This window comes from Varroa jacobsoni, unplaced genomic scaffold (genome assembly GCF_002532875.2).
Source record: "Varroa jacobsoni isolate VJ856 unplaced genomic scaffold, vjacob_1.0 scaffold_155, whole genome shotgun sequence".
Taxonomy (NCBI): Eukaryota; Metazoa; Arthropoda; class Arachnida; order Mesostigmata; family Varroidae; genus Varroa; species Varroa jacobsoni.
In genome coordinates this window covers 6,457-14,790 of record NW_019213057.1, presented here as the reverse complement: position 1 = coordinate 14,790, position 8,334 = coordinate 6,457, and positions in this window count along the sequence as shown.

Below are 8,334 nucleotides of genomic sequence, written 5' to 3'. Positions count from 1 at the left end.
CTAAACAAATGAATTGCACGTAAATGGTTTTTTGGTGATTTTCACCGAATTGCGAAGTTGGCCGCCGTATATCATCTACATATAAACTCTCCGTTGTTCTAAATACCAGTGTTCAGGTAGCAACGTAAAACAAGAAACATTTAAGTATAAATATTTCATTCAATTCTACAATTCAACATCTGATATAATCCTTATTTCTGTAATAAGCAGTTTCGTGTCACATCAGGTTGACGGATAAATTACCATTGGGTTTACAGCTTAGGCCACAGTAAAAGGGCTACCGCAATAATCTAAGACAAGTTTTGCATTTCATACGTCGTTTACTAGGCGTTATTAGCTGTTGAAAACACCATTGTCATATAACTATTTGAACAGGGCCAGGATTTTTTCTATTAACATCAGATCCAGTAATGGATTAAACATCGTGGAGAAATCATCAACAATCTATTAGGGTATAAATATATAAACAAACATACAGTTCTCAGCGATCATTTTAGGAATGCCTTGTGCAGAAGGGTGCCAATATCGACCCTTTACAGATTCTAAATCAAGCTAAGTAAATTCTAATAACTGAAAAGAGGCGTCTAGAAATTTCTCGATTAATTCACCTCTCTCCCATAATATAATCTTCAAATAATAATTATTTTTTTTCTTCTTCTTTGTAGGGTGGATCTTGAAAAAATTACTTCTACCAGCCTTTATGTTGGGACGTTTCGGAACATTTTCTTAATGGATATCGAAGTAGTCGTGGCAAACTCGCCCACATTATTCAGGTTTTTAAATAGAGCAAAAAATGATTTCGAACTCGTGCACAAAGGTCTGTCCGCGCATATCAAAAGCAAGGCGAAACCAACAAAGATAACTTTCGATATTAGCTTCGCCAACGGCGTTCAGAATGACAGTTTGTAACTATTGCGCTATAAAAAGAAGTATTGAGATCGTGCTTACAAAGCTCGACAACATGCGGGAGGGGAGGGGGAGGGGGAGGGGGTAGAGGTTTACTGCATGAGGCGCTGACGAGAGTTTGGAGTAAGCAAGATAAGACTCCGGGTTAGAAGAAACGTAGGTTTAGAGTTGTTGCTGACTTTAGTTTAGAATTGCGAACTCTATTTGCCCTTACAAAAGCGTGGGCCTATTTTCACCCCTCCTCTAGCCGTTTGTCGTTTATGATCAAGACATCGCAGGTTGTGCCAAGTTAAAGCAAGGCTGAACTACAACAATTAGTAACGATCGATGGAAAATTATACAGAAGCGGATACAAAACAATTCCCAAACCAATTCGACCAAAACAAACATGTTCTTAGGGTTGTCGACTAAAATTCCTTTCAGGTTTGCAAGCTATCGCAGTGTCATGTGATGGCCAACGTGAATTTGCTAAATCGAGAACAGTTTTCATTCAAAATTTCGCCGTGTAATAAGACGTGTAGCTCGTGTGTGACGGCTTCTGAAATATATTAATAGTGATTATTACTTACGGCATCGGGATGATTACGGCATATATTAATAGTGATTCTTTAATGATCTTAGAATTTTTCCAGTGAAAGTTTTATGTTGCCAAGGAATCTGAGGGGCATTTTTTTTAGGATATATTTACGACATTACATTATAATCGAGAAGAACCGAACGAATTTGATTTTTAAAGAAAGGTATCCACGAAACATTTTTTATTGAGAGTGGCTGTTTCCCACCTATTAGGAGGCCTAATATTTTGTTTAAAAGACCGTTTAAGAATTTGAATCATCGGTTTTTTGGTAATTTTCAGATTGCGAACTAACCTGTTTAATCCCTTTGTATCTAAGTTAAACCCTGCCACGTCGAAACGTACTAATATCGTGCCTTCAGAGTTCGAAAGAGGATCTTAAAAAGTTAGAGGTATTAAAGCAAGTAGCAGTTTTATTGAATAAGCCATTGTTTACGGATATGTCTGTCAAAATATCCAAACAAATATTATAGGATTGTCACATTATTTTAGAGTAAGTAAGTTTATTCGTAATTACACTAGCACTCTAACGGTATTAAAGCGCAAATCTATCAGGACTATTTCTCTCAAAGCACGATTTTAGCAATTAAACTAAATTTAAGTATATTGATAGAAGGTGGATTGACTATACAGCTGCATTTTTCACAACTAGTCTACGTCAATGATTAATTATTAACGATTGGTATAGACCATGCTTATTGATCATGAAGTTGGGGTACAAACTTGAGCAAGATTAGCATAAGCCTGCAGGCTCATCTCTCTCGGCCACCTAAGCGCAGATGAAATTTTCCAGTAATACCGAATATATTTGCACTGATATATTAAAGGCAACACTGTTCAGTCGTCCATTTCAGCTGTCGACCTCAATATTGTTAGCGACATAACGTTTCAGATGTCGATGATTCGACCATTAAATGGAAAATCGTTTGTGCTTACTGCGTAAAACGTAAACCAAATTTCGTCGTTTGTTCGGCGTTACGGAACTTCGGGCTCGATTAATTAACCGATGAGCCGTTCGAACCATCAACACAAGCTTTGATTACTAGTAGTTTAAATTGCCATAAACGGTATTCCTTTCTCGTGCAAATGCTGCCTGGAAGTACCAGGAGAACAACGCAGCGGCAACAAAGCGGTAATGACAGTTACGCATAGTTTTTTTTTTTCGAAATTTCGCTTACATTAATGCCGAAGCGACGCTGACATCGGGATCTTCGCAGTTGTCCGTGCGGAAACAAAAGAAGGAAAAGCCAGCTAGGTAAGGATTAGAGTTGACAAACTTGGTAACTACAAGCGCCATCTTGAACTCGACAATTAAAAAGGATTATGAACGAAAAATCTAGATAGGTTGGAGGCTTACGAACAGGTATGAACGGGAAAACGGCCACAACATATTTCGGAAAAAGCTAACGAAGAGAGGCGATGCAAGATTATTCATGCAGTGATTTAAGGTTTCTAAAACAGGATGTAAGTATTTTATACGGTTTGATTCAAAGACAGGCGTCTTGCATCACGAATACGAAAGATGACTTTTATGACGTATGGGACATAGATAACCATGTTTCTTAGTCAAACGTTTTTATAAACTGTCTATTTCAATATTTTTTGAGCAATATAACGTGTTTGTTAGATGCCGATGATTAGATTGTTCAATGGAAAACACTACATGCTTCTACATCGATTGAGATTTGTGATTTACGGTTTTTCCGAGAAGATTTCCGTGGGTTCGAGTGTGATAGTTTCGGAAAAGTATACGAGCTGCTTGTAATTTAGATCTTGTTTTTGCGCCGCAAATAGGCAAGGCTTTCGCTACAACTTACCGTGAGCCTACCAAATAATTTCGTCACACAATGTTTATTATTCGCGCGCATATATATATATATATATATCAGGAAATCGAAAAGTGACTCACTTTCCTAATTGAAACACACCTATTTTATTCATTTATCGTAAATGTTGCTCCTAATCCTAGCATTATTAGTCTGTCACTACATGAAGTCATCAATAAGTTTATCGTCATTAAAGTAACGGATAACATCCAACAAGTAGATGATGCTTGTTATGCTTCCGGCATCCAGATTAGTTATGAGACTCGAACTTCCATAAGTTGATGAAACTTTGCGTAGCGACAAACTGCAGCATAAACAGGAAAACTATATTATGGGTTGTGTAAATCATTTTCCCTTGCGACTTTGTGAAGAGCACATTTAGCTATTGAGAGCGATATCGTGTCTGTGTCTAAGGCTTTCAACTGAAGAAGAGTCAAGCACGTCCGTCATTATTAGACTTGGTTGACCTTTACATGGATAGATCGTACGCTGCGGGTTTCAAGGTAGTCAATATAACGTCAAGCCTTATAAGTGTGCACGAAGCGGTTTACCCAGGCACCAACCACAGTCGTACGTACATTTGTTTCTATTTGCACGCATTGCCGTATCTTGTGCCCGTGTATTTCTTAAAAGTATTGCTCTTCCTTTTTGTGTTGGGCACGCAGCGAAATGGATCAGGCACAAGAACAGAATAGCAATGTGCAAAGTCGCACGACGCTCTATCGTGTGTGCTCGATCTACATTCCTCTCCCCCACTTCCTCTATTTAGGCTAACGATCGCACACTCGCCTAGCTCCTGGTTATTCTAACAGCCATGGCTTTTTGTTCACAGACCGTTTCTCTTTTTAGCATCTCTCTCGCGCACACATTTGTTCGATCTTACGTCTTTTATTGGTGCCTTCGTCACACAAACGACAAACCGCAAAAATCGATTCAAGCATTGCGGCGTTGAGGAGGTTTGCAAGCAAAAATTGCAGCTGCTTTGCTCTGATTGGCTTCTGTTAGATAGGGGCCCAACCAATAGTTGTTCAGGAAAGCTGTTAGGGTGTCGATCCCCGTTTTCCGGGGGGTGAAAGTGGGCGGGACTCAACCTCAGGAAACGACCGGCAGACAAAGAGTGAAGGGAGGGCTAAGCAGCATCGCAGTACGAGAACCTCCCCGAAAAGCTCACGCGCTCGTGAAAAAGACAACGCGAGAGCTAGAGAGAAACGCTGAGTTCCTAGACACAGAATACACATACTGTACTGATCATTTTGGCTATATCGAGTCTACAGGCTGAGGTAATATGTGTAACACCTATAAAATACGCCATACAATGCATACGAGCGAATAAAATTCAACTGTTTTTTGAATTACCAGAGAAGAATAGCCGCACACATTTGCAAGCCCCATTGGAATGTATACACTGCAATATATTCAATAACTAAAACAAATTTCTATAGGATTACAGATATAGCACTAAAATATCCACATAATCTAAACAGATAGCAAATATGACAATGCTTTGTACTAACTGGCTGAAGAGATGTGTGGAAAGACACGCCTCCATTCGGTAGGGTGAAAAGGATACTATAGAAGATGTTGAAATAAGCGATTTGGCTGAAAAATTGTCGTGTTTCCATTATAAACCGAGTTAACTTACCCACAAGCATCGAGATTGATTTTATGTATGTACGTCTCTGTTGTTTCAAAAATGTACGAGTTCTCAGGAGTAGTTTGGGATATTTTGGAATGAAATCTATGAAGCGAAGTTTCATGTCTTATATAACGATCGTATACGAAATCGACAGCGCTTAATTGGCGTTGCAGGTAGGTTAATTAATATAAATATAATTATTTTGCTTGCGTTTATACATTTCAACGAAAAAACTTGAAATTTGTTTCTATTGTATAGGTAACATAATTAAGCCTTGGCTTTCAATAAATTCATCTTTCAAAGAGGAAGATGATTTGAATAATCTGTTAGTGTTTTGTTAGGGTAGGTAAATGTTTCCCTAACAATCAAGCAATTATACATATTTGCATAGGTATCTGTGCTCACTTGTCTTGAGATAGCAGTTGTTCAGGTCAACAGCAAGATGGGACTTTCCTTGAGCATCTGTAAGCAGGAGGGCAAACAAACAATAACTCGGAGGGCTGTAATCCGAGCTTTAGCCCGACATGGCTGATTCTCATCATCACGAAGGTTACATGGCAATTACTGTGGTCGGATGAACCGGCATTGGAGCCAGATCTACCAACCTGAATCTTTGTAACCTTTTTTTCAAGATTTCTCTGAATCAATGTGATGAACTGTTAATACATGAGCACTTTGGCCTTGGAAATCTATCGGTCACGGTTGTACCGTGAAGCTCCTAGAGCAGGCTATAACCTATTTGTGCAGTTTCGGTTACTTGTATATAGGGCTGGTGGTTTCCAGATACATCTGGTCTATGCTATATTAAATAGTTTGGAAGAAATTTCTGGAAGAATCTGTGTGGAACAAGGCCCATCTCTACAACGACCATCAGCAACGTTATATCGCTGTGCAGTTTTTTGCATGACTAGTTCTCGTAAAGTAAATAACCAGTATATAAGTAGAAGCAAAATGCCACCCATTTTATCTCTATATATGTGAAAACACATCTTCTTTATTGCTATTAAAATGTTGTCGTTAGTCGAATATTTTTAAAAAGTTTATATAGCTTTATATGTTTATAGTGATTCACAGAACCGTTCAACTTCTGGAAGTCCGGCACAACGGCGCACGGTCCATGAGAGAAAACGAACGCTTTGGTGTTTCCTGTAGTATTTTGACTTTCGATTCGCTCTTCACACGCACACCCATTTGCATATTGGTTCAATACTAAGTTACATCAAAAAATTCCGAAACGAATCTAGACAAGACATTCCATTTTAAGGTAACAATTAATGCCCGGACGAAAAGAAGCCGTGTCCTGCTATCTGCATACTTCTTGGCCTCTCGTTGCGTGTTATTTTTGTGAGCTGATTTTGTTCATTTGTATTTGTGCTTCGCACGATTTAGTTGCAAATAATATCAGTATTTATTTACGGGTAAAGGATGACGAAAATATCTATAGTGGTTAAAATATCTTTGGCTATTCCTATGCCTGTTCCTAAAGTCTTTACCTGAGTCCCTCTAGTGAAGAACGCGAACATAGGAACACAGATCAAAGCGACAAATCTGATCGGCTGACTCTGCGGAAGAACTACTTTTCTGGACGGTGATTTAGAGTTATTATTATTTCACAGCAGCTCAAGTACAAGAGATATGTCATTGGATTAGTTAAGCTCGTAAAAGCTAAAGTAGTAAAAACTTTTTGATTAAGGGGTCTAAAATATACATAACGCATTTATTTACAGATATGGAATATTTGGGCAACGTAAATGACGCCGTTTATAACCGACATGTAAACTTATTGGTTTATTTATTAAGCCATACCTCTCGCATAGTTCGTATACCATCAAAAACATCACTGAAAACAGAAAGTATCTGTTTTCATTTTTGAATTTGCTTTTTACCTGATTTATTTGTGTACATGATACGGGCTTGTAATGTAGCTGCTATACGCTTTTTTACGAACTAAATTTGTACAATTATAAATTAATAGTAAGCGTAAGTAAAACGATATTTATATGTTGTGTTTTTTCGAAATATTTCTAAATCCTAAAAAAAAAACCTAAAATAATCTAGTGAATTTAAATTTGAGCTAATAGTGGACTGAAAGCTCAAAGAATTTTTGGATTTAAAAAATCACAAAGTACGTGAAGTCTATTAAGGCCTAATTAAACGACAACATTTACAATAAACAATTTTCTTAAATGTTCGCTAGTTGTCATAGTGTGGGACAGTGTAATATGAAGGATTTGATTGCGATGCAGGAACAACTAACGAGTCTGATGCCACTCTGGTTCAAATCTCAGTGTTGATAAAAACTGTCATCAAATATTAATAATCAGAGAAAAGGGAATAAAGGATGAGTAAAAACTTAAAGATATAAAATATTATTATTTAGGTTAATAACTGCCTGTTTGGTTAGCATGAGGTCTAATGAGTCTGCTAAGAAATCTCAGGTAAGTCGTGACCCTGATAAGTAAGACCAGCTTCGGTTAGACCCCTCGTGGGAGGCTAGTCTTTGATGTCATACCTTAAAAAACATAATTTTAAGGACTTATTCAAAGTAACTAAAAATGGTAAATTAATAAAAAAGAAAATTAGTAATTCTTGTACCAAAAAATTCAGTGAATGATCAAAATTAGTTTCATGCGTTTTGATTGATTTTTCGAGCCCGTTCAATTTGATCTCCACCGTGGATCATCCACCTAGCCTAACGGAAATCACTCCTGAAACCTTTAGAAGTCGCATTAAGACTGGCAACAACGTAGACCTACGACTCCAGGAAGCTAACGGTTTGTATCTACATGGAGATTTAAATGGAGGAAAAATAGTGCACAATAGTTGACCTTTGCTCATCTTCTGAGCAATTCGTACTCCCGAAAAGCTTCTATTTCGATCTGCACGACCCACGTTCAACATATAAAAGTAAAAGCAATTCCACCTATACGCAACAGTGAAGATGTTAAAGAAGATCCTGTTCATGACGGTTATGCTGCAAAATACTGACAGGATTAGAAAGAACTTGCTGAGGATGAAAAGCCCGAGCATTTTAGCCGTCCGCATTATTAGCTAGCACCTAAAACAAGTTAGGTTTGACTTTTAAATTGAAGCATGGAATACAGATTCTGAATTTGTGAAAGAAATTATGATCTTGTAGGACCAGTTTTTAGGAACAACTCGGAATTATCTACCACGATGTCCATAACTGCATTCTGTTTAAAGTAACGTTTACATAATGTAAGTAAAATGTAGGTATAAATATTGAGTAATAGATACTAAAACGTGATATTTTCAGTTACTCGTGTTTCACCAAAAGGACGATATACATATTACGAGAATAATTGAACTTTGAATAGTGGACATACGGGGGCATGTAAGAAGTCTCCTAGCAGCTTGAGCTTCGTTCGACT